Genomic DNA, 27,340 nt, shown 5'->3' on the forward strand with positions numbered 1-27,340 from the left:
TTATCGTAGCTCTTAATGCTCTCTATCAGTCTGGAGGAGATATAATTGAAGTACTGTACACGTACCCAGCTACTGTCAACATCCTTTGCTGCACTGATATTTTTCCATCCATTTTTCTTTTTTTTTTTTTTTTTTTTTTTTTTTTTGCTGGAAGTTCCGTCAATACCCGCCAACCTTTAAGAGACATCATGCAGCCAGGCCTCTCGGCTTGTGGCCACACCGTCCTGAACGCGCCCGATCTCGTAAGATCTCAAAAGCTAAATGGGGCAGGACCTGGTCAGTACTTGGATGGGAGACCTCCTGGAAATACCAGGTGCTGCAAGCTTTTTACGTCTCCTGGGTAACTTCATCGTAGCTCTTAATACTCTCTTTCTGTCTGCAGGAGATATAATTGAAGAATTGTACACGTACCCGGCTACTTTCAACACCCTTTGCTGCACTGGAATTTCTCCCTCCATTTCTCTTTTTTTTTTTTGCTGGATGTTCCGTCAAAACCCGCCAACCATTAAGAGACATCATGCAGCCCGGCCTCTTGGCTTGCAGCCACACCGTCCTGAACGCCCCCGATCTCATCAGATCTTGGAATTTAAACGGGGCAGGGCCTGGTCAGTACTTGGATGGGTGACCTCCTGGAAATGCCAGGTGCTGCAAGCTTTTTACGTCTCCTGGGTAACTTCATCGTAGCTCTTAATACTCTCTTTATATCTCCAGGAGAAATAATTGAAGAATTGTACACGTACCCGGCTACTTTCAACACCCTTTCCTGCACTGATATTTTTCCCTCCATTTTTCTATTTTTTTTTTTTTTTTTTGCTGGAAGTTCCGTCAATACCCACCAGCCTAAAGAGACATCATGCAGGCGGGCCTCTTGGCTTTCGGCCACACCGTCCTGAACGCGCCCGATATCGTCAGATCTCGGAAGGTAAAAGGGGCAGGGCCTGGTCAGTACTTGGATGGGTGACCTCCTGGAAATACCTGGTGCTGCAAGCTTTTTTGTCTCCTGGGTAACTTCATCGTAGCTCTTAGTACTCTCTTTCTGTCTGGAGGAGATATAATTGAAGTATTGTACACGTACACGGCTACTTTCAACAGCCTTTGCTGCACTGATATTTTTCCATCCATTTTTCTTTTTTTTTTTTTTTTTTTTTTTGCTGGAAGTTCCGTCAATACCCGCCAACCTTTAAGAGACATCATGCAGCCAGGCCTCTCGGCTTGTGGCCACACCGTCCTGAATGCGCCCGATCTCGTAAGATCTCGGAAGCTAAACGGGGCAGGGCCTGGTCAGTACTTGAATGGCTGACCTCCTAGAAATACCAGGTGCTGCAAGCTTTTTACGTCTCCTGGGTAACTTCATCGTAGCTCTTAATACTCTCTTTCTGTCTGCAGGAGATATAATTGAAGAATTGTACACGTACCCGGCTACTTTCAACACCCTTTGCTGCACTGGTATTTCTCCCTCCATTTCTCTTTTTTTTTTTTGCTGGATGTTCCGTCAAAACCCGCCAACCATTAAGAGACATCATGCAGCCCGGCCTCTTGGCTTGCAGCCACACAGTCCTGAACGCGCCCGATCTCGTAAGATCTCGGAAGCTAAACGGGGCAGGACCTGGTCAGTACTTGGATGGGAGTCCTCCTGGAAATACCAGGTGCTGCAAGGTTTTACGTCTTTTGGGTAACTTTATCGTAGCTCTTAATACTCTCTATCTGTCTGGAGGAGATATAATTGAAGAATTGTACATGTACCCGGCTACTTTCAACACCCTTTGCTGCACTGATATTTTTCCCTCCCTTTTTCTATTTTTTTTTTTTTTTTTTATTGCTGGAAGTTCCGTCAATACTTGCCAGCCTTTAAGAGACATCATGCAGCCAGGTCTCTTGGCTTGCGGCCACACCGTCCTGAACGCGCCTGATCTCATCATATCTCGGAAGCTAAACAGGGCAGGACCTGGTCAGTACATGAATGTGAGACCTCCTTGAAATACCTCGTGCTGCAAGCTTTTAAGTCTCCTGGGTAACTTTATCGTAGCTCTAAATGCTCTCTATCAGTCTGGAGGAGATATAATTGAAGTACTGTACACGTACCCAGCTACTGTCAACATCCTTTGCTGCACTGATATTTTTCCATCCATTTTTCTTTTTTTTTTTTTTTTTTTTTTTTTTTTTGCTGGAAGTTCCGTCAATACCCGCCAACCTTTAAGAGACATCATGCAGCCAGGCCTCTCGGCTTGTGGCCACACCGTCCTGAACGCGCCCGATCTCGTAAGATCTCAAAAGCTAAATGGGGCAGGACCTGGTCAGTACTTGGATGGGAGACCTCCTGGAAATACCAGGTGCTGCAAGCTTTTTACGTCTCCTGGGTAACTTCATCGTAGCTCTTAATACTCTCTTTCTGTCTGCAGGAGATATAATTGAAGAATTGTACACGTACCCGGCTACTTTCAACACCCTTTGCTGCACTGGAATTTCTCCCTCCATTTCTCTTTTTTTTTTTTGCTGGATGTTCCGTCAAAACCCGCCAACCATTAAGAGACATCATGCAGCCCGGCCTCTTGGCTTGCAGCCACACCGTCCTGAACGCCCCCGATCTCATCAGATCTTGGAATTTAAACGGGGCAGGGCCTGGTCAGTACTTGGATGGGTGACCTCCTGGAAATGCCAGGTGCTGCAAGCTTTTTACGTCTCCTGGGTAACTTCATCGTAGCTCTTAATACTCTCTTTATATCTCCAGGAGAAATAATTGAAGAATTGTACACGTACCCGGCTACTTTCAACACCCTTTCCTGCACTGATATTTTTCCCTCCATTTTTCTATTTTTTTTTTTTTTTTTTGCTGGAAATTCCCTCAATACCCGCCAGCCTTCAAGAGACATCATGCAGCCAGGCATCTCGGCTTGCGGCCACACCATCCTGAACTCGCCCGATCTCGTCAGATCTTGGAAGCTAAACGGGGCAGGACCTGGTCGGTACATGAATGTGAGACCTCCTGGAAATACCTGGTGCTGCAAGCTTTTACGTCTCCTGGGTAACTTTATCGTAGCTCTTAATACTCTCTATCTGTCTGGAGGAGATATAATTGAAGTATTGTACACGTACCCAGCTACTGTCAACACCCTTTGCTGCACTGATGTTTTTCCATCCATTTTTCTATTTTTTTTTTTTTTTTTTTTTTTGCTGGAAGTTCCGTCAATACCCTCCAGCCTTTAAGAGACATCATGCAGCCAGGCCTCTCGGCTTGTGGCCACACCGTCCTGAATGCGCCCGATCTCGTAAGATCTCGGAAGCTAAACGGGGCAGGGCCTGGTCAGTACTTGGATGGCTGACCTCCTAGAAATACCAGGTGCTGCAAGCTTTTTACGTCTCCTGGGTAACTTCATCGTAGCTCTTAATACTCTCTTTCTGTCTGCAGGAGATATAATTGAAGAATTGTACACGTACCCGGCTACTTTCAACACCCTTTGCTGCACTGGAATTTCTCCCTCCATTTCTCTTTTTTTTTTTTGCTGGATGTTCCGTCAAAACCCGCCAACCATTAAGAGACATCATGCAGCCCGGCCTCTTGGCTTGCAGCCACACCGTCCTGAACGCCCCCGATCTCATCAGATCTTGGAATTTAAACGGGGCAGGGCCTGGTCAGTACTTGGATGGGTGACCTCCTGGAAATGCCAGGTGCTGCAAGCTTTTTACGTCTCCTGGGTAACTTCATCGTAGCTCTTAATACTCTCTTCATATCTCCAGGAGAAATAATTGAAGAATTGTACACGTACCCGGCTACTTTCAACACCCTTTCCTGCACTGATATTTTTCCCTCCATTTTTCTATTTTTTTTTTTTTTTTTTTGCTGGAAATTCCCTCAATACCCGCCAGCCTTTAAGAGACATCATGCAGCCAGGCATCTCGGCTTGCGGCCACACCATCCTGAACTCGCCCGATCTCGTCAGATCTTGGAAGCTAAACGGGGCAGGACCTGGTCGGTACATGAATGTGAGACCTCCTGGAAATACCTGGTGCTGCAAGCTTTTACGTCTCCTGGGTAACTTTATCGTAGCTCTTAATACTCTCTATCTGTCTGGAGGAGATATAATTGAAGTATTGTACACGTACCCAGCTACTGTCAACACCCTTTGCTGCACTGATATTTTTCCATCCATTTTTCTTTTTTTTTTTTTTTTTTGCTGGAAGTTCCGTCAATACCCGCCAACCTTTAAGAGACATCATGCAGCCAGGCCTCTCGGCTTGCGGCCACACCGTCCTGAATGCGCCCGATCTCGTCAGATCTCGGAAGCTAAACGGGGCAGGGCCTGGTCAGTACTTGGATGGCTGACCTCCTAGAAATACCAGGTGCTGCAAGCTTTTTACGTCTCCTGGGTAACTTCATCGTAGCTCTTAATACTCTCTTTCTGTCTGCAGGAGATATAATTGAAGAATTGTACACGTACCCGGCTACTTTCAACACCCTTTGCTGCACTGGTATTTCTCCCTCCATTTCTCTTTTTTTTTTTTGCTGGAAGTTCCGTCAATACCCGCCAACCTTTAAGAGACATCATGCAGCCAGGCCTCTCGGCTTGCGGCCACACCGTCCTGAATGCGCCCGATCTCGTCAGATCTCGGAAGCTAAACGGGGCAGGGCCTGGTCAGTACTTGGATGGCTGACCTCCTAGAAATACCAGGTGCTGCAAGCTTTTTACGTCTCCTGGGTAACTTCATCGTAGCTCTTAATACTCTCTTTCTGTCTGCAGGAGATATAATTGAAGAATTGTACACGTACCCGGCTACTTTCAACACCCTTTGCTGCACTGGTATTTCTCCCTCCATTTCTCTTTTTTTTTTTTGCTGGATGTTCCGTCAAAACCCGCCAACCATTAAGAGACATCATGCAGCCCGGCCTCTTGGCTTGCAGCCACACCGTCCTGAACGCCCCCGATCTCATCAGATCTTGGAATTTAAACGGGGCAGGGCCTGGTCAGTACTTGGATGGGTGACCTCCTGGAAATGCCAGGTGCTGCAAGCTTTTTACGTCTCCTGGGTAACTTCATCGTAGCTCTTAATACTCTCTTTCTGTCTCCAGGAGATATAATTGAAGAATTGTACACGTACCCAGCTACTGTCAACACCCTTTGCTGCACTGATATTTTTCCATCCATTTTTCTTTTTTTTTTTTTTTTTTTTTGCTGGAAGTTCCGTCAATATCCGCCAGCCTTTAAGAGACATCATGCAGCCAGGCCTCTTGGCTTGTAGTCACACCGTCCTGAACGCGCCCGATCATATCAGATTTCGGAAGCTAAACGGGGCAGGGCCTAGTCAGTACTTGGATGTGTGACCTCCTGGAAATACCAGGTGCTGCAAGCTTTTTACGTCTCCTGGGTAACTTCATCGTAGCTCTTAAAACTCTCTTTCTGTCTCCAGGAGATATAATTGAAGAATTGTACACGTACCCGGCTACTTTCAACACCCTTTGCTGCACTGGTATATTTCCCTCTATTTTTTTTTTTTTTTTTTGCTGGAAGTTCCGTCAATACCCGCCAACCTTTAAGAGACATCATGCAGCCAGGCCTCTCGGCTTGTGGCCACACCGTCCTGAACGCGCCCGATCTCGTAAGATCTCGAAAGCTAAACGGGGCAGGACCTGGTCAGTACTTGGATGTGTGACCTCCTGGAAATACCAGGTGCTGCAAGCTTTTTACGTCTCCTGGGTAACTTCATCGTAGCTCTTAGTACTATCTTTCTGTCTGGAGGAGATATAATTGAAGTATTGTACACGTACACGGCTACTTTCAACAGCCTTTGCTGCACTGATATTTCTCCCTCCATTTTTCTTTTTTTTTTTTGCTGGAAGTTCGTCAATATCCGCCAACCTTTAAGAGACATCATGCAGCCAGGCCTCTCGGCTTGTGGCCACACCGTCCTGAATGCGCCCGATCTCGTAAGATCTCGGAAGGTAAAAGGGGCAGGGCCTGGTCAGTACTTGGATGGGTGACCTCCTGGAAATACCTGGTGCTGCAAGCTTTTTTGTCTCCTGGGTAACTTCATCGTAGCTCTTAATACTCTCTTTCTGTCTGGAGGAGACATAATTGAAGTATTGTACACGTACCCAGCTACTGTCAACACCCTTTGCTGCACTGATATTTTTCCATCCATTTTTCTTTTTTTTTTTTTTTTTTTTTTTTTGCTGGAAGTTCCGTCAATACCCGCCAACCTTTAAGAGACATCATGCAGCCAGGCCTCTCGGCTTGTGGCCACACCGTCCTGAATGCGCCCGATCTCGTAAGATCTCGGAAGCTAAACGGGGCAGGGCCTGGTCAGTACTTGGATGGCTGACCTCCTAGAAATACCAGGTGCTGCAAGCTTTTTACGTCTCCTGGGTAACTTCATCGTAGCTCTTAATACTCTCTTTCTGTCTGCAGGAGATATAATTGAAGAATTGTACACGTACCCGGCTACTTTCAACACCCTTTGCTGCACTGGAATTTCTCCCTCCATTTCTCTTTTTTTTTTTTGCTGGATGTTCCGTCAAAACCCGCCAACCATTAAGAGACATCATGCAGCCCGGCTTTTTGGCTTGCAGCCACACCGTCCTGAACGCCCCCGATCTCATCAGATCTTGGAATTTAAACGGGGCAGGGCCTGGTCAGTACTTGGATGGGTGACCTCCTGGAAATGCCAGGTGCTGCAAGCTTTTTACGTCTCCTGGGTAACTTCATCGTAGCTCTTAATACTCTCTTTATGTCTCCAGGAGAAATAATTGAAGAATTGTACACGTACCCGGCTACTTTCAACACCCTTTGCTGCACTGGTATTTCTCCCTCCATTTCTCTTTTTTTTTTTTGCTGGATGTTCCGTCAAAACCCGACAACCATTAAGAGACATCATGCAGCCCGGCCTCTTGGCTTGCAGCCACACCGTCCTGAACGCCCCCGATCTCATCAGATCTTGGAATTTAAACGGGGCAGGGCCTGGTCAGTACTTGGATGGGTGACCTCCTGGAAATGCCAGGTGCTGCAAGCTTTTTACGTCTCCTGGGTAACTTCATCGTAGCTCTTAATACTCTCTTTCTGTCTCCAGGAGATATAATTGAAGAATTGTACACGTACCCAGCTACTGTCAACACCCTTTGCTGCACTGATATTTTTCCATCCATTTTTCTTTTTTTTTTTTTTTTTTTGCTGGAAGTTCCGTCAATACCCGCCAACCTTTAAGAGACATCATGCAGCCAGGCCTCTCGGCTTGTGGCCACACCGTCCTGAATGCGCCCGATCTCGTAAGATCTCGGAAGCTAAACGGGGCAGGGCCTGGTCAGTACTTGGATGTGTGACCTCCTAGAAATACCAGGTGCTGCAAGCTTTTTACGTCTCCTGGGTAACTTCATCGTAGCTCTTAATACTCTCTTTCTGTCTGCAGGAGATATAATTGAAGAATTGTACACGTACCCGGCTACTTTCAACACCCTTTGCTGCACTGGTATTTCTCCCTCCATTTCTCTTTTTTTTTTTTGCTGGATGTTCCGTCAAAACCCGCCAACCATTAAGAGACATCATGCAGCCCGGCCTCTTGGCTTGCAGCCACACCGTCCTGAACGCCCCCGATCTCATCAGATCTTGGAATTTAAACGGGGCAGGGCCTGGTCAGTACTTGGATGGGTGACCTCCTGGAAATGCCAGGTGCTGCAAGCTTTTTACGTCTCCTGGGTAACTTCATCGTAGCTCTTAATACTCTCTTTCTGTCTCCAGGAGATATAATTGAAGAATTGTACACGTACCCAGCTACTGTCAACACCCTTTGCTGCACTGATATTTTTCCATTTTTCTTTTTTTTTTTTTTTTTTGCTGGAAGTTCCGTCAATATCCGCCAGCCTTTAAGAGACATCATGCAGCCAGGGCTCTTGGCTTGTAGTCACACCGTCCTGAACGCGCCCGATCATATCAGATTTCGGAAGCTAAACGGGGCAGGGCCTAGTCAGTACTTGGATGTGTGACCTCCTGGAAATACCAGGTGCTGCAAGCTTTTTACGTCTCCTGGGTAACTTCATCGTAGCTCTTAAAACTCTCTTTCTGTCTCCAGGAGATATAATTGAAGAATTGTACACGTACCCGGCTACTTTCAACACCCTTTGCTGCACTGGTATATTTCCCTCTATTTTTTTTTTTTTTTTTTGCTGGAAGTTCCGTCAATACCCGCCAACCTTTAAGAGACATCATGCAGCCAGGCCTCTCGGCTTGTGGCCACACCGTCCTGAACGCGCCCGATCTCGTAAGATCTCGAAAGCTAAACGGGGCAGGACCTGGTCAGTACTTGGATGTGTGACCTCCTGGAAATACCAGGTGCTGCAAGCTTTTTACGTCTCCTGGGTAACTTCATCGTAGCTCTTAGTACTCTCTTTCTGTCTGGAGGAGATATAATTGAAGTATTGTACACGTACACGGCTACTTTCAACAGCCTTTGCTGCACTGATATTTCTCCCTCCATTTTTCTTTTTTTTTTTTGCTGGAAGTTCGTCAATATCCGCCAACCTTTAAGAGACATCATGCAGCCAGGCCTCTCGGCTTGTGGCCACACCGTCCTGAATGCGCCCGATCTCGTAAGATCTCGGAAGGTAAAAGGGGCAGGGCCTGGTCAGTACTTGGATGGGTGACCTCCTGGAAATACCTGGTGCTGCAAGCTTTTTTGTCTCCTGGGTAACTTCATCGTAGCTCTTAATACTCTCTTTCTGTCTGGAGGAGACATAATTGAAGTATTGTACACGTACCCAGCTACTGTCAACACCCTTTGCTGCACTGATATTTTTCCATGCATTTTTCTTTTTTTTTTTTTTTTTTTTTTTTTGCTGGAAATTCCCTCAATACCCGCCAGCCTTTCAGAGACATCATGCAGCCAGGCATCTCGGCTTGCGGCCACACCATCCTGAACTCGCCCGATCTCGTCAGATCTTGGAAGCTAAACGGGGCAGGACCTGGTCGGTACATGAATGTGAGACCTCCTGGAAATACCTGGTGCTGCAAGCTTTTACGTCTCCTGGGTAACTTTATCGTAGCTCTTAATACTCTCTATCTGTCTGGAGGAGATATAATTGAAGTATTGTACACGTACCCAGCTACTGTCAACACCCTTTGCTGCACTGATATTTTTCCATCCATTTTTCTTTTTTTTTTTTTTTTTTGCTGGAAGTTCCGTCAATACCCGCCAACCTTTAAGAGACATCATGCAGCCAGGCCTCTCGGCTTGCGGCCACACCGTCCTGAATGCGCCCGATCTCGTCAGATCTCGGAAGCTAAACGGGGCAGGGCCTGGTCAGTACTTGGATGGGAGACCTCCTAGAAATACCAGGTGCTGCAAGCCTTTTACGTCTCCTGGGTAACTTCATCGTAGCTCTTAATACTCTCTTTCTGTCTCCAGGAGATATAATTGAAGAATTGTACACGTACTAGGCTACTTTCAACACCCTTTGCTGCACTGATATTTTTCCCTCCATTTTTCTATTTCTTTTTTTTTTTTTTTTTTTATTGCTGGCAGTTCCGTCAATACCCGCCAGCCTTTAAGAGACATCATGCAGCCAGGCATCTTGGCTTGCGGCCACACCGTCCTGAACGCGTCCGATCTCGTAAGATCTCGGAAACTGAGTGGGGCAGGGCCTGGTCAGTACTTGGATGGGAGACCTCCTGGAAATACCAGGTGCTGCAAGCTTTTTACGTCGGCTGGGTAAGTTTATCGTAGCTCTTAATACTTTCTTTCTGTCTGGAGGAGATATAATTGAAGTATTGTACACGTACCCAGCTACTGTCAACACCCTTTGCTGCACTGATATTTTTCCATCAATTTTTTTATTTTTATTATTATTTATTTTTTCTGCTGGAAGTTCCGTCAATACCCGCCAACCTTTAAGAGACATCATGCAGCCAGGCGTCTTGGCTTGCGGCCACACTGTCCTGAACGCGCCCCATCTCGTCAGCTCTCGGAAGCTAAACTGGGCAGGGCCTGGTCATTACTTGAATGTGAGACCTTCTGGAAATTCCAGGCGCTGCAAGCTTTTTTCGTCACCTGGGGAACTTCGTCGTAGCTTTTAATACTCTCTTTCTGTCTGGAGGAGATTTAATTGAAGAATTGTACACGTACCTGGCTACTTTCAACACCCTTTGCGGCACTGATTTTTTTCCCTCCGTTTTTCTTTTTTTATTTTTATTTTTTTATTTGCTGGAAGTTCCGTCAATACCCGCCAGCCTTTAAGAGACATCATGCAGCCAGGCCTCTTGGCTTGCGGCCACACCGTCCTAAACGCCCCCAATCTCGTCAGATCTCGGAAGCTAAACGGGGCAGGGCCTGGTCAGTACTTGGATTGTTGACCTCCTGGAAATACCAGGTCCTGCAAGCTTTTTACGTCTCCTGGGTAACTTCATCGTAGCTCTTAATACTCTCTTTCAGTCTGGAGGAGATTTAATTAAAGAATTGTACACGTACCCGGCTACTTTCAACACCCTTTACTGCACAGATATTTTTCCCTCCATTTTTCTTTTTTCTTTTTTTTTTTGCTGGAAGTTCCGTCAATACCCTCCAGCCTTTAAGAGACATCATGCAGCCAGGCGTCTCGGCTTGTGGCCACACCGTCCTGAATGCGCCCGATCTCGTCAGATCTCGGAAGCTAAACGGGGCAGGGCCTGGTCAGTACTTAGATGGGAGACCTCCTGGAAATACCAGGTGCTGCAAGCTTTTTACTTCTCCTGGGAAACTTTATCATAGCTCTTAATACTCTCTTTCTGTCTGGAGGAGATATAATTGAAGTATTGTACACGTACCCGGCAACTTTCAACACCCTTTGCTGCACTGGTATTTTTGCCTCCATTTTTCTTTTTCTTTTTTTTTTTCTGCTGGAAGTTCCGTCAATACCCTCCAGCCTTTAAGAGACATCATGCAGCCAGGCATCTCGGCTTGCTGCCACACCATCCTGAACGCGCCCGATCTCGTCAGATCTCGGAGGCTAAACGGGGTAGGACCTGGTCAGTACTTGAATGTGAGACCTCCTGGAAATACCTGGTGCTGCAAGCTTTTACATCTCCTGGGTAACTTTATCGTAGCTCTTAATACTCTCTTTCAGTCTGGAGGAGATATAATTGAAGAATTGTACACGTACCCGGCTACTTTCAACACCCTTTCCTGCACTGATATTTTTCCCTCCATTTTTCTATTTTTTTTTTTTTTTTTTATGCTGGAAATTCCGTCAATACCCGCCAGCCTTTAAGAGACATCATGCAGCCAGGCGTCTCGGCTTGTGGCCACACCGTCCTGAACGCGCCCGATCTCGTCAGATCTCGGAAGCTAAACGGTGCAGGGCCTCGTCAGTACTTGGATGGGTGACCTCCTGGAAATACCAGGTGCTGCAAGCTTTTTCGTCTCCTGGGTAACTTCATCGTAGCTCTTAATACTCTATTTCTGTCTGGAGGAGATATAATTGAAGAATTGTACACGTACCCGGCTACTTTCAACACCCTTTGCTGCACTGATATTTTTCCCGCCATTTTTATTTTTATTTTTTATTTTTTCTGGAAGTTCCATCAATATCCGCCAGCCTTTAAGAGACATCATGCAACCAGGCATCTCGGCTTGCGGACACACAGACCTGAACGCGCCCGATCTCGTCAGATCTCGGAAACGAAACGGGGCAGGACCTGGTCAGTACTTGGATGGGAGATCTCCTGGAAATACCAGGTGCTGCCAGCTTTTTACGTCTGCTGGGTAACTTTATCGTAGCTCTTGATACTCTCTTTCAGTCTGGAGGAGATATAATTGAAGTATTGTACACGTACCCGGTTACTTTCAACACCCTTTGCTGCACTGATATTTTTCCCTCCATTTTTCTTTTTTCTTCATTATTTTGCTGGAAGTTCCGTCAATATCCTCCAGCCTTTAAGAGACATCATGCAGCCAGGCCTCTTGGCATGCGGACACATTGTCCTGAATGCGCCCGATCTCATCAGATCTCGGAAGCTAAACGGGGCAGGGCCTGGTCAGTACTTGAATGTGAGAACTCGTGGAAATACCTGGTGCTGCAAGCTTTTTACGTCTCCTGGGTAACTTTATCATAGCTCTTCATTCTCTTTTTCTGTCTGGAGGAGATATAATTGAAGAATTGTACACGTACCCGACTACTTTAAACACCCTTTGCTGCAGTGGTATTTTTCCCTCCGTTTTTCTTTTTTTTTTTTATTTTGCTGGAAGTTCCGTCAATACCCGCCAACCATTAAGAGACATCATGCAGCCAGGCCTCTCGGCTTGTGTCCACACCGTCCTGAACGCGCTCGATCTCGTCAGATCGCGTAAGCTGAACGGGGCAGGTCCTGGTCAGTACTTGGATGGGTGACCTCCTGGAAATACCAGGTGCTGCAAGCTTTATACGTCTCTTGGGTAACTTCATCGTAGCTCGTAATACTCTCTTTCAGTCTGGAGGAGATATAATTGAAGAATTGTACACGTACCCGGCAACTTTCAACACCCTTTGCTGCACTGATATTTTTCCCTCCATTTTTCTTTTTTCTTTTTTTTTTTGCCGGAAGTTCCGTCAATACCCTCCAGCCTTTAAGAGACATCATGCAGCCAGCTCTCTAGGCTTGCGGCCACACTGACCTGAACGTGCCCGATCTTGTCAGATCTCGGAAGCTAAACGGGGCAGGGCCTGGTCAATACTTGGATGGGAGACCTCCTGGAAATACCTGGTGCTGCAAGCTTTTTAGTCTCCTGAGTAACTTCATTGTAGCTCTTAATACTCTCTTTCTGTCTGGAGGTGTTATAATTGAGGATTTGTACACGTACCCGGCTACTTTCAACACCATTTGCTCCACTGGTATTTTTCCCTCCATTCTTCTTTTTTTTGCTGGAAGGTCCGTCAAAACCCGCCCGCCTTTAAGAGACATCATGCTGCCAGGCCTCTCGGCTTGCGGCCACGCCGTCCTGAACGCGACCGATCTCATCAGATCTCGGAAGCTAAACAGGGCAGGGCCTGGTCAGTACTTGGATGGGTGACCTCCTGGAAATACCAGGTGCTGCAAGCTTTATACGTCTCCTGGGTAACTTCATCATAGATCTTAATACTCTCTTTCTGTCTGGAGGAGATATAATTGAAGAAATGTACAAGTACCCGGCTACTTTCAACACCCTTTGCTGAACTGATATTTTTCCCTCCATTTTTCTTTTTTTATTTGCTGGAAGTTCCCTCAACACCCGTCAGCCTTTAAGAGACATCATGCAGCCAGGCCTCTCGGCTTGTGGCTACACCGTCCTGGACGCACCCCGTCTTGTCAGATCTCGGAAGCTAAACGGGGCATGGCCTAGTCAGTACTTGGATGGGAGATCTCCTAGAAATACCAGGTGCTGCAAGCTTCTTACGTCTCCTGGGTAACTTCATCGTAGCTCTTAATACTCTCTTTCTGTCTGGAGGAGATATAATTGAAGAATTGTACACGTTCCCGGCTACTTTCAACACCCTTTCCTGCACTGTTATTTTTCCCTCCATTTTTTAATTTTTTTATTTTTTATTTTTTGCTGGAAATTCCGTCAATACCCGCCAGCCTTTAAGAGACATCATGCAGCCAGGCATCTCGGCTTGCGGCCACACCGTCCTGAACGTGCCCGATCTCGTCAGACCTTGGAAACTAAACGGGCCAGGGCCTGGTTAGTACTTGGATGGGTGACCTCCAGGAAATACCAGGTGATGCAAGCTTTTTACGTCCCCTGGGTAACTTCATCGTAGCTCTTAATACTCTCTTTCAGTCTGGAGGAGATATAATTAAAGAATTGTACACGTACCCGGCTACTTTCAACACACTTTGCTGCACTGATATGTTTCCCACCATTTTTCTTTTTTCTTTTTTTTTTTTGCTGGAAGTTCCGTCAATACCCGCCAACCTTTAAGAGACATCATGCAGCCAGGCGTCTCGGCTTGTGGCCACACCGTCCTGAATGCGCCCGATCTCGTCAGATCTCGGAAGCTAAACGGGGCAGGGCCTGGTCAGTACTTGGATGGGTGACCTCCTGGAAATACCAGGTGCTGCAAGCTTTTTACTTCTCCTGGGTAACTTTATCGTAGCTCTTAATACTCTCTTTCTGTCTGGAGGAGATATAATTGAAGAATTGTACACGTACCCGGCTACTTTCAACACCCTTTCCTGCACTGATATTTTTCCCTCCATTTTTCTATTTTTTTTTTTTTTTTTATGCTGGAAATTCCGTCAATACCCGCCAGCCTTTAAGAGACATCATGCAGCCAGGCGTCTCGGCTTGTGGCCACACCGTCCTGAACGCGCCCGATCTCGTCAGATCTCAGAAACTAAACGGGGCAGGACCTGGTCAGTACTTGGATGGGAGACCTCCTGGAAGTACCAGGTGCTGCAAGCTTTTTACGTCACCTGGGGAACTTCGTCGTAGCTTTTAATACTCTCTTTCTGTCTGGAGGAGATTTAATTGAAGAATTGTACACGTACCCGGCTACTTTCAACACCCTTTACTGCACAGATATTTTTCCCTCCATTTTTTTTTTTTCTTTTTTTTTTTTGCTGGAAGTTCCGTCAATACCCTCCAGCCTTTAAGAGACATCATGCAGCCAGGCTGCTTGGCTTGCGGCCACACCGTCCTGAACGCGGTCGATCTCATCAGATCTCGGAAGCTAAACGGTGCAGGGCCTCGTCAGTACTTGGATGGGTGACCTCCTGGAAATACCAGGTGCTGCAAGCTTTTTCGTCTCCTGGGTAACTTCATCGTAGCTTTTAATACTCTATTTCTGTCTGGAGGAGATATAATTGAAGAATTGTACACGTACCCGGCTACTTTCAACACCCTTTGCTGCACTGATATTTTTCCCGCCATTTTTCTTTTTATTTTTTATTTTTTCTGGAAGTTCCATCAATATCCGCCAGCCTTTAAGAGACATCATGCAACCAGGCATCTCGGCTTGCGGACACACAGACCTGAACGCGCCCGATCTCATCAGATCTCGGAAACGAAACGGGGCAGGACCTGGTCAGTACTTGAATGTGAGACCTCCTAGAAAAACCTGGTGCTACAAGCTTTTACGTCTCCTGGGTAACTTCATCGTAGCTCTTTATACTCTCTTTCTGTCTGGAGGAGATATAATTGAAGTATTGTACACGTACCCGGCTACTTTTAACACCCTTTGCTGCACTGATATTTTTCCCTCCATTTTTCTTTTTTCATTTTTTTTTGCTGGAAGTTCTGTCAATATCCTCCAACCATTTAGAGACATCATGCAGCCAGGCCTCTTGGCTTGCGGCCACACCGTCCTGAACGCGCCCGATCTCGTCAGACCTTGGAAACTAAACGGGCCAGGGCCTGGTTAGTACTTGGATGGGTGACCTCCAGGAAATACCAGGTGATGCAAGCTTTTTACGTCTCCTGGGTAACTTCATCGTAGCTCTTAATACTCTTTATCTGTCTGGAGGAGATATAATTGAAGTATTGTACACTTTGTCTTAGGGACAGTCTGGCTAGCAGTGACTGAGTGGTTGACAGACGACAAGCAATGGAATGTACGTGCTCTGTGATGTCATAGCAGTCAGCTGAGAGAGGCTCGTGATGTCATCGCTGAGCTGTCTGTCTGTCTGTCTGTCTGTCTGTCTGTCTCTCTCTCTCTCTTTCTCTCTCTCTCTCTCTCTCTCTTCCTCTCAATTCAATTCATTTGTATTGTCAAAGCAATTGGACATACATACATACATATATATATATATATATATATATATATATACATACATACATACATCCATACATGCTAGAAAGTCATTACAATGTTATCTTAAAGGCTAACTAAGCAGAACATATATCATTATAGAACAGAGTTCATAGGTCAACACATGGTTTTAGGGAACAGGCACGTAGGTCATACCGTTTGACAATGTCTCCAAGGTTCTCATCGTAAATAACAAACAGAAATCAAACTATCTTCTGGGCTGACCTTCTAGCTTGACCGTATCTTTCTTAAGTATACAAGAGAGAAAAACAGGTGTAAGAAAATAATTTCTAATTTTCCTTCTACACATATATACATACATACATACATATGTAGCGTTATGTTGGGTGTATTTGGATAAGAGCATTTGGGCTCTGAGCTGAAGCACTGATCTAAAGAAGACCTCTCCCCCCCCAAAGTTATCAGATTTCCTTAGCTCATCAGCTTGGAACTGGTTTGCATCAAAGTGACAGTTTTGGGGAGGATGGCACCGAGAAGAGGCCAAATAGTTTGGAATTCTGCTATGAGATGTCTGGAGAAAGGGGCCTGTAGGTGATAAAAACTCTTTGAAGTGGATGAGAGCCGAAATCCCGACATAGAGCTACGAACCCAGGCCAACCGGCATTTCCAAAAGATGGCATGGATTGACATCAGTCATAAATAAAGCCTCCCTCCAATAGGACACTGGGGGCTGAAAGCGAAATCCAATCTCAAGAACTCAGGGACCAATCACCTACTGATCTGACAGACTATAAGGAACAGCGGACAGTCTTTCTCTCTCTCTCTCTCTCACCTGAACCAGAAACTCGCTGCCACAGCTCAACCTGTAGCTCTGTTGCCAGAACCGGAATCAGAAACCAACCAAGTCTTTGCCGGCAACAGAAGAGTTAAACTGGGAGAAGGAGATTGAGCGAAGAATTATTTTAAAGGACTTTATTAAATAAATAACTTTACAGACCCACCTGATCAGTGGAGTTTTACAGCTGGACAATTGACTAAGTCGACTGAATACCAAAGTGTCAGTCACTTAAATAGCTATTTGAGTCTTAAGAAACTTGACCCTTGGAACAAACAGGGCCTTGCTTTCCTCAAAGACTTCGTCTTCAAGTAACTACGGTGGAACCCTGCTTACAAAGAAGATTTTGTGCAAAACCTTGGAGCCTTCAAACCAGTGGAAAATCTGTGTGTGTGTGTGTGTGTGTGTGTGTGTGTGTGTGTGTGTGTCTCTCTGTCTGTCTGTCTGTCTGTCTGTCTCTCTCTCTCTCTCTTACTCTCTCTCTCTCCCTCTCAATTCAATTCATTTGTATTGTCAAAGCAATTGGACATGCATACATACATACATACATATATATGGAAAATAAACAATACGTGTACATCTCTTTCTGCATTAGTGGTGCCCTCACAGATGTGCAAGTTACATGACAGACAGACAGACAGACACACACACACTTTCACACACAGACAGACAGACACAGACACACACAGACACACACACACATACTTTGACAGACAGACAGACAGACACACGCATATTATGGGTCTTTGTTGGGTAGTGAAATGGGTAGCATCAGTCGCAGTGTGGGTAATGTCAGGGAGCCAATCATAGTCCCCGTTATTTGCATATCGTGGCGCAAAGCATTCTGGGAAAAGCAACTAAACACGTTTAGTCATGTATTTGTCCATAGTTTACACATGAGATGAAAGAGACAGTATGACGTGTTGAGCACCTAGGATTCCTCATGTGTATGTGAGGGGCAGAGGAACCGGATCCCAAGTGTGCGTCCCAGGTGCTATAGGTTTCAAAGCATGCAGGGGAATAGGCACCCCACCCTGACACGTATATAAGATTGGATAGGGAGATATAAATAGCAATGGGGAGACTCTTGTACTTGGTGTGGCTCTATCCATATAGTGGGGCCAGCAGGTGCAGCAATAGAAGCTCAGCCTGGGGAGACTGGATTTAGCATTTCCTCTCCATTTTGATAACTATCCATAATCATTTCTGCAAAATACTTCTATGATACCTATGTATGTTTTTTACTTGTACTATATTATACTATCAAGTATCAGTGTACACATACAATGTGACCTGTTACATTAATACAGAGGCCACGGAAGGCCAGATCACTAATAGCCACTGTCCCCTGATATTACACTTTTTTACAATCACTTTGGCACTCATTTCAGAACCTTGATGTCATTTTTCAAAACTCTAGACACTAAACTCACACCCGATGATCAAAATGCACATTTTTCAAAACTCTAACACTTTTTTACAATTGCTTGGATACAATACACATCAACCTCAGATCATTTGTTCATTGAACTAAAATGACACAACTTAACATCAAAGTATTACCATTTCAAAATGCAATTCACACATTACATCTGAGATCACTGTCTATTCATTTCATTACAAAGATTTAACTATCAATTGATACAGCTGCTCAAAATGATAAGTGACTGTTGCATTACTCTTAATGCATAATTTTATGGAAACTGACAAACAATATTCCATGTTTCGATCATGAAAGTTTCAGGATAATGAGATCCATTGACATCAATAAACGAGGAGCATGAACCAGTTGGACTACATTATCTATGGATGTAATATTTCATCATCATTCATCATCATGTAGCACTTTTCCACACCATGTTTGCAGTGTGGAAGGAAAGTTAGAATTTTTTTCTCTAATACCTGTTTTTCTCTCTTGTATACTTAAGAAAGATAAGGTCAAGCTAGAAGGTCAGGCCAGAAGGTAGTTTGATTTCTGTTTGTTATTTACGATGAGAATCTTGGAGACAATGTCAAACAGTATGATTGAAGTGCCTGCTCCCTAATCCATGTGTTGATCTATGAACTCTGTCCTATAATGATATAAATTCTGCTTAGCTAACTTTTAAGATAACATAGTAATGACTTTCTGATTATAACCAGCTCTTTGATTTTTGTGTATAAAAGCTCTGACTGTTAAAATGAAGGCAGAGCGACTTTGGGATCTACTTGAGTCACTGTTCCTCTCCACGCTGCGTGTATTAAAGGCATTGCAACTAACGCTCCAACCTGGTTGAAGATGATTGTTCTTCCACATCAGATTTGACATTACTGTATGTATGCAGGCCCTTGTAATTGCTTTTCCAATACTGCCAACTGGTTATTGATGATTGATTTCACATTGTGGTACGAGTATCGAGTGAAATGAGTGCTATCCACCCCAGCAACACAGTGATAACATGGAGCCGGCAAGTCATCCAGGTCACAATAGAGGTCAAGCAGTGGGAGGAGGAAGACGTGGTGGTCAAAGGAATGGAAGGGGACATGCACCCCTTCTGAGAGGTGGTCGTGGGCCTCGTCATAGAGGAGGGCTTAGGCCTCACCAGAGAGGCAGCCATGGGCCTCATTTGAGAGGTGTTGGGGGAACGTGGTAGAGGACAAGGCCACGGACCAGACAGCGGCAGCAACAGCAAATAGTGTCCAGTGAAATCCGAGAAATAGTTGTAGAGCATGTTGTAAATCATGGCATGACCATGACTGAGGCAGCTACAATGATTCAATCAAACCTCAGAATCAACTCAGGATCAACTGTGGCCTCAATCATCAGAAATGTCCGTACTGAGAAGCGGCAAGTCTTCAGCATGCACTAAACATTAGGCTACTCTCAATTGTCAAATGACTGTATACTGCATACCAATGTGTAGCACAGAGTATAGTGTGCCTTTTGAAAGAAATGCAGACAGAGTGAAGCAGCTGATGACTGAGTATGTTCAGGTATGTTCAGTTTCAAGATGCCTCTTGTGAAAAATGGTTGTGAGAACCTGAACCTGAACACAGGGCTGATGGAAATTCAGAAGTACAGTAATCAATCCTTTGTTTTACACTAAGCCAGGTGAGGAACACTGCAGTTGACATTTTACTGTAGTTTTGTTCTTTTTTGTAGCTAATTATTGTTGCATGGCTTCAAAGAAACCTATGGTGTGATTTGATTGTATTGCATCAATACATTTCAGATTTTGTTCAATGATTCCACTGTGTCTGTAGTATTCTCTCTACTAGTCCTTTTACAGTGATGTATTTATGTGTAGTACCATAATGAAACATGTATCACATATTTTGTACTACAATATTTAATGATTGTACGAACAACTACACAGTGAAACTATCGGTATCTTCTGTGTGGGTGATCTAAATAAATGTTACTATGGTATTTCATGATAAATGAATTATTTGAACCAACAAGTCTGCAAGTGCAAGGTTTCTTTAAAGATATGAATGCACAATGCAATGTTTTGAACATTGGACAGCCTGTGTTACAAGTGATGACCGTTTTGAGTTTTGTGTCTAGAGTTTTGAAAAATGACATCAAGGTTCTGAAATGAGTGACAAAGTGATTGTAAAAAACTGTATATTCATCCTATTTAATGTGCTCTTTTAAAATGTACTTTTCTTTTTTATGTTGCCATTTCTGTTCTACCAATGTTTCAGTTGTTAGCCAAAGATTGACAGAGTACATCTCATACACACAGGCCAGACAGCAAGGATTACTTTTTGAAATTCAATTACAAATGCTGCATGAACTCATCAATACGATTAGAGCTCCTGAAAGCAATATAACTAACTCACTCTACAGCATCTCATTAGCAGTGAAAAGAAACCAAGAAAGTTGGGACAGTCGACTGTTTACCACTATGTAACATCACCTTTTCTTTTAATAACACTTATTAAGCACTTGGGCACTGAAGACACCACTTGGTTAAGTTTAGCAAGCGGGATTTTCCCCCATTCATCCATTATGCATTTCCTCAGCTGCGCAACTGCACAGGGCCTTCGTTGTCTTAATTTGCACTTCATAGTGCGCCACACATTCTCAATTCGGAGACAGGTCAGGACTGCAGGCAGGCCATGCTAGCACCCGCACTCTCTGCCTACGCAACCATGCGCTTGTAATCTGGGCAGAATGTGGTTTGGCGTTATCCTGCTGAAAAATGCAGGGACGTCCCTGGAAAAGACGATGTCTGGATGGCAGCATATATTGCTCCAAAATGTGTACATCTCTTTCTGCAAAAATGGTGCCCTCACAGATGTGCGAGTTACATGACAGACAGACACTCATACACACTGTCACACCCACACACACACACACACTTTCACAGACAGACACACGCACACACACTCACTTTCACACAGAGACAGACACAAACACAGAGACAGACACACACACACTCACTTTCACACAGAGACACACAAACACATACACTTTCACACAGACACACACACACATACATACATACATACATATATAAGGAAAAGAAACAATACATTTAAAAATCACAAAAAGATGTAATAAAGTACAGAAAATCTAAATGTAATAAAATGTGATCTTTAATACACACAAATATGTATGGCTGGTCGGATGCGTCTTGGACTCGGGTTCCTCTTCATTACGTATAATGCTTTTGCCTTTTGCTATAGCTTTCCGTGGAGGGGATCGTGGGTGAGTTTGTACCATTCTTGGGAGGCTCTGCCTTGTTGGGGCGGAGCTGTGATCCAGGTGAACAGCAGATCGGACATAGGTGGGCATGTGGGCGGAGGAGGAAGGCCGGTCAAGCAAATAAGCTTGCTAAGGTACGCAGCAGCAGCAAGCAGCCCCACCATCCAGTCAGCCAGCCAGTCTGGCTGGCAGTGACTGAGTGGTTGACAGACGGCAAGCAACGGAATGTACGTGCTCTGTGATGTCATAGGAGTCACCTGAGAGAGATGTTTGTGATGTCATCGCTGAGCTGGCTGGCTCTGTGTGTCTTGCTGGCTGTGTGTGTGTGTGTGAGAGAGAGAGAGACTTTTTGACTTTTATCAGACTTCATTGCCTGTTTGCAACACGCAATAATTCATACAAAAGAAAATAAATAAATAAATAAAAAATAGTGTTCCCCTTTGTTTGTCTCCCCCCAACAAGCATTAACTCCGCCACTGATCTGTACACTTTTAAAGAAAGCAACCCAATACACACAACAAAACAACCATCAAATACTAAACCCTATAAATGAATTACATAATAAAAACCAACTCCCCGTCATACAATTCACAAAGGGCATCATTAATACACCAGACCTGTTCAAAACTCTCCAAATCATTCATCAGCCTGTAATAGTTAAACTCTAGTCTGACTCTGCACTTGACCAGCATGGCAAACACTCTCACTGCATCCTCACTGCCCTCCCCACACACTCTGTTCTTCCTAGTCTTATAGACGGCCATTTTAGCCTGGCCCAGCAAGAAGTTTACCAGCTGGTCCACATGTTTGGTCCTTCTGGTGTATCGCGCCCCTAAAATAAAAACCTTTGTGTTAAAAATCAGGTTAAGATCAGTAAAAAGACGAGTTAAAAGACTAAAAATGGGTGACAACCGAGAGCAAGTGCTGAAACAGTGAAACACGGTCTCTCTCTGAGCACAGAATGGGCAGGCGTCGGACACAGCAGGGTTAAGAACAGTAATAAAAGAATTGACAGCAATAATGGTGTGTAACACCCTCCACTGCAGATTGCCAGCTCTCTTATTGAGGGGGGCTTGTACAGGCTTCTCCAGGCGGGCGCAGTGTCTTCCCCCAGCCCCAGCCTGTAAAGTAATTTTAGGAATCACAAAGAAACAGTTGAAAGTGCTAAATAAGTATTTTGATGCACCATATTAATTTAGGAAATTTACATGTTGTTTTTCATCAGCTTCTGTATCTGATGGCTCCACATCACTGGCTGGATTGACAGCAACGACACTCTAAAAAAAGAAGTGTTAAGTTTGAGCATTCAGGACTTGTTTTGAAGATCCTGAATATCACTGGTCCACAATTTATCTGTGAAACTATGGGTTAATCTCCATATACAAAATACTTTTCACACACACTTTAAATTTACAACTAAATTTACATGTTGATGTCTTTCGTCAGCTTCTGTATTTGATGGCTCAATATAACTGGTTGCATTAACAGCAACGGCACACTACAAGAAAATAACATTATATTTAAACATTCAGGACTGGTTTAGCATCACCTCGAATATCCCTAGCCCTTGAGGTCGATTGTTATTGTGGTCTTCAAGACCAGTGCTTCTCAACCTTAGTCCTGGAGGAGGCCCACTGTCTGCTGATTTTCATTACAACAACATTGTAGGTTATATCAGTGACTGTGGTCCTAAAGTACCCCTATGCCTGCTGTTTTTTTTCCAGTTGAGCTCTTAATTACCTAATTGGCTTAACTGAAGCCATTTAACCCTTTTCCCAGGTCTTTGGTTGTTGATGAGTTACAAAGAGCTGGATTGTGGCCCGCCATGACTGGAAGTGAAGAACACTCACTCTAGGCCTTTAACTTAATGTTCATATGTAGGGGCCTATCCATCTGATTTGTTTTTGCACATTTATTAACAGAAAAATTGATGGTACGTGAAATCATCTGAGCTGAAAAATATAATGTTCCACCAATAATAAAATAAATGTATTAATTAAAATTATAGAGATAATAGAATGTTCACAGATTATTAGTTCAGAAAATAAAATATTTTTTTATATCTTAAATAGAATTAACACTCAAATCAGTTGTAGGGTAAACAAGGTCTATTTTTTGGATTGATTTTATAATTATACATGTATGGCTGCATGAAGCTTACCTGAGAATCTGATATTTTAGTAACTTTGTTGCTTCTTGTTGGGTAGTCCACGTTTGCCGCCGTTCTTTTTCTGTAAATGTAAATGGGATCCCATAGGATAACACACAAATCGTTAAACAAAAAAGGTTATAAACACATTGACTACAATACCGGTTAGTAATTCTAGGAATCACTAAGAAACAGTTGAAAGTGCTAAATTGCAGTTTCAGAAGATGAAAAAAAAACTGTAACTGATGGGATATGTAGTACTTTATACTCGAGTGGTCTATGCGATTACACCCTGTTGGTGTTATTAAGAACGCCAAGTACCAGAATGCAGAGCGGGACTGTTTTTTGTGCCGTGACTTGTCGGGGGAAAAACGCGCAGAAAAAACGGACGAGAAGGTGAAGGTAGTATGGCGGTGATGCACGCGTTGGTGAAGTGGGAAAGCGGGGTCGACAAAGACTCTTACAGCGTGATTCCCACTGCTTGCTTTCGCAATTTTGATTTATTCAGCATTGCTGATGATGACGAAGAGACGACTCGAAACTTCAGAGCAGAGTGGAGAGACACGAACAAACCTCCAAAAGGTGGATGGCCTGTCCATGAAGCGCAGATCATTATGACTGGTAACAATGTTTATTTAAAAAAAAAACATTAAAGTCTTTACATGCTATTTGATATATACAATCACAGTATATTTGAAATGAATGTTTAAGTTATTAATGTGTTGTACTTCTAACATACTCTTATAACATGGTAGGTGGTGGTGAGGGCGCTAAAAACTCGTCATACTTGACTGGCATTTGTAAGAACCATTTATTGTGTGTTGTGCTTTACAATAAAATCCCCCAAATCACAAAATAAATTAAACCAGATATAATTTAATAATAATAATAATTTAATAATAATAATAATAATAATAATTTAATTTAATTTAACTTCAGTTTTGATTCAGTGTTGGCTGTTCATCTTAATTTGTATGGTCAAAGCACAGTATTTAATAAATAATTCCTTACCTTGATAAATGTTATTCTTCAGTAATTTAGATTCCAGAGTAATGTATTATAGTTGATCATACTGAAGTAATCTAGAACCACAATACAGACTCTTAATGTGCACTGTCTAATAGTTTAATAATACTGATTATTAAATAAAGTTTTTCAACATAACTTCATAATCCTACATTAATGACTATATGCATTACATTAGACCTGGTAATTGTTGTATTTTATCTCTTTTATTTTTTTCGTAGCTAATGTTAATGACCCACAAAAAGGTCAGTTTGCCAATAACATAGAGCAAGTCTCTCAAGTATAATTGCAGGCATTGATGGTTTTGTTTTCACTTTGTATTAAATATATTACTAGAAATGATTATCATTTAATACTAAGGTTTTTTTCTCCAGAGATTCCAGACCTTTTGGACAATCTGAAAAAAATTGTAACAAAAGCCACATTTATCAGCAATGAAGACAAAAGTGTGTCACCATCAAGTGGTTCTGACAGCCCCACAGCAAATTGTTCTGAATCTGACAAAGAATCACCAAAACAGGTATAACACTCTTAGTCTACAATATTACAAAGACAAGGTAAAAATATATATATTGAAAACAAATATTGGTTGTAAACAATCTAATGATGCTACATTATCAGTTATATTCATAGTTATAGTTGATAATAAGAATGTAATTGAATTATGGGTGTCACAGATTCACTGACTTTATTATGTCTGTAAATTAATAAACTTAGAATTGAGACATACTGTGGTCTTTAATAACACATTTCTGTAACAAAATCACAGCCTTACTGATAATGTATTCCACTTAACATAATATAAGAATAGTTTGGGGATAAACTTGTTTTTTATTTACCATTGTCTTTTAGGTGGAAAAGTTCCCAGGCACTGGAGTTTACATTGACAAACTGTCCTGGATCCTTGCAGAGAGGTGCAGCACGAATACGTCATATGCAAGAACCCTGACGGTTGCTGTCTTTGACTTTCCAACATTACTAAAGAGCAATCTTCGTGGTGGTGGCAGCAAGAGAGATCCAACTTCGGAGACAATAAGATCCTCATTGATGTTATTGAGGATCATATACAGCTGCCTTCGGAAGGACACGACGTGTTTCAGTTGCGGGGCTTTGCAGCCCAGCGGGACCCTCTTAATGCCGGACATCAGCTGCCCGAGCCGGTGCGGATGAACGGAGGGACGTTAGACAGCGTTACCTTCCGGGCAGGAGCAGCGAGCGGCAACACCGGGGTGAAAGTGTCGTCTAACACTGTGCCATTAGCCACTAGCTGATTGAGCAGATCAGTGGTTTTTAAGAAGATAACAATGGCAGCAGACTTGATATTTTCACACCCTGCTACCTCCCCAACCGCTAACACACACTGCTCTAGGGGGCAGAACTGCACCGGAGCGATCTTGACTCCATGGCGTCGGGTCAGTTTTTCAAAAGACGCATTCAGGGGGTCCGACCCCCCGACCCGGGAAGAACTACCGGTACTCCCCCCTCCCCTCCCCTGTTCCCCCACAATAAGAAAAGCACTGAAAACAGAAGACAAAATAAACAAACTGAAAAAAGTAAAGCAACAAAAAAACACAGCCAAAGGACAGAGCTCTCAGCAGCACTCCCGCTCACTGCAGACCCCTCCCACACACTCCCAGCTGAGAGAGAGAGAGAGTTAGTGTCTGTCTGTCTCTCTCTCTCTGTAGATGCATCATAGGGAACATATGTAACAATCTCTCTTTTTGTTTACCAAAAATGAGAATGAACGTATTTCAAGTGGGTGTTGCCTTGGTTGGAAACGTTTTAAGATTATTTATGAAGTGTAAAGTGGATTTGTCTCAGTTCTCCGTAGTTTTCAATGTATGTGCCATTCAGTAGCGTTCATGTTACAGATGTGCCCTATGCAGTGGTAGGGTCAATAAAATGTCAGTAAAACTTTATTTTAGCAATTATGGAGGGGAAGAACTGCAAATAGAGGGTCCCCACTAATTATCTAACTTACCAACAACGTTTCAAATTAGGTCTTGCGAAGCTGCCAAATAATGCTGTATAATCGTATGTGTCTTCATACACCGGCTGCTATAGTCTGATAGCTTTGATTATATATACATATTTTCTCGTGAACCACAAATGCTATTTGCTTGATTTTTACAGAGTATGTTATAAATACCATTGTTATGAAGCCTGACAAATTGTATGCTGTAATTATGAATATTTTCAAATCATTTGTTTGTTTTTCCTAACATGTTACAAATGTTCCCTATGTGAAAGATGCATTATATCTTAATAACGTCTAAACAATTAAAGATATACAGATTATTATTTTCGGTAAAGTTATAACACATTGCTATTAACTATGTGTGTCAGTAAAAGTTTAAAAAATCCTAATAATTTTTTATTGATCCTGCAAAATAGGTGTTTAGGGAACATTTGTAACATTAGGGTTACGATTTGCCATAGACGCGGAATGAGTTTGATTGTGATGTTAAATGGGGTTTAAAGAGAGTCGCCTCGGTGCTGATTACTATTGCTGTGTTTCTCCACTTCTACTCCATGCTTGGGAACGCCCACATCCAGTGACGTCAAAACCGGTGGAAAAGCGGGCCGGTTCAAAAAAGATCAGCTGGATCCCAGGCCGAGCAGCAGCTCCGGCTCCAGCACCGGCACCATGTCGCTGGAAAAGCGCTAAGTGAGCTCACAGTGAGCTCAGTGTAATGTCTGCTCTGGTGAGCTCACAGTGTGACCTAGTCGTGAGTTCACGTCTTCACTGGGTAGTCCTTGACAACTTAATTGACTCAATTCTTGGGCTTAATTGGTCAAAATGACCATTGGTTGAAGGTACTCAGGGACTGATGTGTAGAGAGACTTATTAAACCTGCAGGATTGTGGTTTTCCCAGAACAGAATTAACCAGTGTAGCGTTATGTTGGGTGTATTCTGATAAGAGCATTTTAGCTCTGAGCTGAAGCACTGATCTAAA

At 43.6% G+C, this 27,340-nt stretch overlaps 7 non-coding genes and 39 pseudogenes across 7 annotated transcripts; all 46 read left to right on the forward strand.

Moving 5' to 3' along the window:
- The first annotated feature begins 206 nt into the window (after positions 1-206).
- On the forward strand, positions 207-325 carry LOC136745550 (uncharacterized; annotated as a pseudogene).
- Positions 326-535: 210 nt separating this feature from the next.
- Positions 536-654, forward strand: LOC136745418 (uncharacterized; annotated as a pseudogene).
- Positions 655-871: 217 nt separating this feature from the next.
- LOC136745574 (uncharacterized) lies at positions 872-990 on the forward strand (annotated as a pseudogene).
- Positions 991-1,210: 220 nt separating this feature from the next.
- LOC136745466 (uncharacterized) lies at positions 1,211-1,329 on the forward strand (annotated as a pseudogene).
- Positions 1,330-1,539: 210 nt separating this feature from the next.
- On the forward strand, positions 1,540-1,658 carry LOC136745561 (uncharacterized; annotated as a pseudogene).
- A 220-nt stretch (positions 1,659-1,878) lies between these two features.
- On the forward strand, positions 1,879-1,997 carry LOC136745704 (uncharacterized; annotated as a pseudogene).
- Positions 1,998-2,223: 226 nt separating this feature from the next.
- Positions 2,224-2,342, forward strand: LOC136745551 (uncharacterized; annotated as a pseudogene).
- Positions 2,343-2,552: 210 nt separating this feature from the next.
- On the forward strand, positions 2,553-2,671 carry LOC136745420 (uncharacterized; annotated as a pseudogene).
- Positions 2,672-2,889: 218 nt separating this feature from the next.
- On the forward strand, positions 2,890-3,008 carry LOC136745616 (uncharacterized; annotated as a pseudogene).
- Positions 3,009-3,230: 222 nt separating this feature from the next.
- On the forward strand, positions 3,231-3,349 carry LOC136745415 (uncharacterized; annotated as a pseudogene).
- A 210-nt stretch (positions 3,350-3,559) lies between these two features.
- LOC136745421 (uncharacterized) lies at positions 3,560-3,678 on the forward strand (annotated as a pseudogene).
- A 219-nt stretch (positions 3,679-3,897) lies between these two features.
- LOC136745618 (uncharacterized) lies at positions 3,898-4,016 on the forward strand (annotated as a pseudogene).
- Positions 4,017-4,231: 215 nt separating this feature from the next.
- Positions 4,232-4,350, forward strand: LOC136745735 (5S ribosomal RNA). Its single transcript, XR_010816168.1, has one exon. It is a non-coding gene; the product is annotated as a 5S ribosomal RNA (ribosomal RNA).
- Positions 4,351-4,560: 210 nt separating this feature from the next.
- LOC136745737 (5S ribosomal RNA) lies at positions 4,561-4,679 on the forward strand. Its single transcript, XR_010816169.1, has one exon. It is a non-coding gene; the product is annotated as a 5S ribosomal RNA (ribosomal RNA).
- A 210-nt stretch (positions 4,680-4,889) lies between these two features.
- Positions 4,890-5,008, forward strand: LOC136745422 (uncharacterized; annotated as a pseudogene).
- Positions 5,009-5,227: 219 nt separating this feature from the next.
- LOC136745578 (uncharacterized) lies at positions 5,228-5,346 on the forward strand (annotated as a pseudogene).
- Positions 5,347-5,556: 210 nt separating this feature from the next.
- On the forward strand, positions 5,557-5,675 carry LOC136745516 (uncharacterized; annotated as a pseudogene).
- A 209-nt stretch (positions 5,676-5,884) lies between these two features.
- Positions 5,885-6,003, forward strand: LOC136745437 (uncharacterized; annotated as a pseudogene).
- Positions 6,004-6,225: 222 nt separating this feature from the next.
- On the forward strand, positions 6,226-6,344 carry LOC136745416 (uncharacterized; annotated as a pseudogene).
- A 210-nt stretch (positions 6,345-6,554) lies between these two features.
- On the forward strand, positions 6,555-6,673 carry LOC136745423 (uncharacterized; annotated as a pseudogene).
- A 210-nt stretch (positions 6,674-6,883) lies between these two features.
- Positions 6,884-7,002, forward strand: LOC136745424 (uncharacterized; annotated as a pseudogene).
- Positions 7,003-7,219: 217 nt separating this feature from the next.
- On the forward strand, positions 7,220-7,338 carry LOC136745471 (uncharacterized; annotated as a pseudogene).
- Positions 7,339-7,548: 210 nt separating this feature from the next.
- LOC136745425 (uncharacterized) lies at positions 7,549-7,667 on the forward strand (annotated as a pseudogene).
- Positions 7,668-7,879: 212 nt separating this feature from the next.
- On the forward strand, positions 7,880-7,998 carry LOC136745579 (uncharacterized; annotated as a pseudogene).
- A 210-nt stretch (positions 7,999-8,208) lies between these two features.
- LOC136745517 (uncharacterized) lies at positions 8,209-8,327 on the forward strand (annotated as a pseudogene).
- Positions 8,328-8,536: 209 nt separating this feature from the next.
- Positions 8,537-8,655, forward strand: LOC136745438 (uncharacterized; annotated as a pseudogene).
- Positions 8,656-8,877: 222 nt separating this feature from the next.
- Positions 8,878-8,996, forward strand: LOC136745619 (uncharacterized; annotated as a pseudogene).
- Positions 8,997-9,211: 215 nt separating this feature from the next.
- On the forward strand, positions 9,212-9,330 carry LOC136745396 (5S ribosomal RNA). The gene has a single exon (XR_010816113.1). It is a non-coding gene; the product is annotated as a 5S ribosomal RNA (ribosomal RNA).
- Positions 9,331-9,556: 226 nt separating this feature from the next.
- On the forward strand, positions 9,557-9,675 carry LOC136745545 (uncharacterized; annotated as a pseudogene).
- A 224-nt stretch (positions 9,676-9,899) lies between these two features.
- Positions 9,900-10,018, forward strand: LOC136745717 (uncharacterized; annotated as a pseudogene).
- Positions 10,019-10,241: 223 nt separating this feature from the next.
- On the forward strand, positions 10,242-10,360 carry LOC136745643 (uncharacterized; annotated as a pseudogene).
- Positions 10,361-10,576: 216 nt separating this feature from the next.
- On the forward strand, positions 10,577-10,695 carry LOC136745465 (5S ribosomal RNA). The gene has a single exon (XR_010816132.1). It is a non-coding gene; the product is annotated as a 5S ribosomal RNA (ribosomal RNA).
- A 217-nt stretch (positions 10,696-10,912) lies between these two features.
- LOC136745544 (uncharacterized) lies at positions 10,913-11,031 on the forward strand (annotated as a pseudogene).
- Positions 11,032-11,250: 219 nt separating this feature from the next.
- LOC136745476 (uncharacterized) lies at positions 11,251-11,369 on the forward strand (annotated as a pseudogene).
- Positions 11,370-11,584: 215 nt separating this feature from the next.
- On the forward strand, positions 11,585-11,703 carry LOC136745675 (uncharacterized; annotated as a pseudogene).
- Positions 11,704-11,919: 216 nt separating this feature from the next.
- On the forward strand, positions 11,920-12,038 carry LOC136745556 (uncharacterized; annotated as a pseudogene).
- Positions 12,039-12,253: 215 nt separating this feature from the next.
- On the forward strand, positions 12,254-12,372 carry LOC136745632 (uncharacterized; annotated as a pseudogene).
- A 216-nt stretch (positions 12,373-12,588) lies between these two features.
- LOC136745532 (uncharacterized) lies at positions 12,589-12,707 on the forward strand (annotated as a pseudogene).
- A 205-nt stretch (positions 12,708-12,912) lies between these two features.
- Positions 12,913-13,031, forward strand: LOC136745502 (5S ribosomal RNA). Its single transcript, XR_010816136.1, has one exon. It is a non-coding gene; the product is annotated as a 5S ribosomal RNA (ribosomal RNA).
- A 209-nt stretch (positions 13,032-13,240) lies between these two features.
- On the forward strand, positions 13,241-13,359 carry LOC136745712 (uncharacterized; annotated as a pseudogene).
- Positions 13,360-13,580: 221 nt separating this feature from the next.
- Positions 13,581-13,699, forward strand: LOC136745492 (uncharacterized; annotated as a pseudogene).
- A 217-nt stretch (positions 13,700-13,916) lies between these two features.
- On the forward strand, positions 13,917-14,035 carry LOC136745384 (5S ribosomal RNA). Its single transcript, XR_010816102.1, has one exon. It is a non-coding gene; the product is annotated as a 5S ribosomal RNA (ribosomal RNA).
- Positions 14,036-14,254: 219 nt separating this feature from the next.
- On the forward strand, positions 14,255-14,373 carry LOC136745523 (uncharacterized; annotated as a pseudogene).
- Positions 14,374-14,590: 217 nt separating this feature from the next.
- On the forward strand, positions 14,591-14,709 carry LOC136745541 (uncharacterized; annotated as a pseudogene).
- A 548-nt stretch (positions 14,710-15,257) lies between these two features.
- LOC136745533 (uncharacterized) lies at positions 15,258-15,376 on the forward strand (annotated as a pseudogene).
- A 5,762-nt stretch (positions 15,377-21,138) lies between these two features.
- Positions 21,139-21,253, forward strand: LOC136745728 (U5 spliceosomal RNA). The gene has a single exon (XR_010816161.1). It is a non-coding gene; the product is annotated as a U5 spliceosomal RNA (small nuclear RNA).
- The last annotated feature ends 6,087 nt before the right edge of the window (positions 21,254-27,340 follow it).

This window comes from Amia ocellicauda, unplaced genomic scaffold, assembly GCF_036373705.1.
Source record: "Amia ocellicauda isolate fAmiCal2 unplaced genomic scaffold, fAmiCal2.hap1 HAP1_SCAFFOLD_92, whole genome shotgun sequence".
NCBI classification, from domain to species: Eukaryota; Metazoa; Chordata; class Actinopteri; order Amiiformes; family Amiidae; genus Amia; species Amia ocellicauda.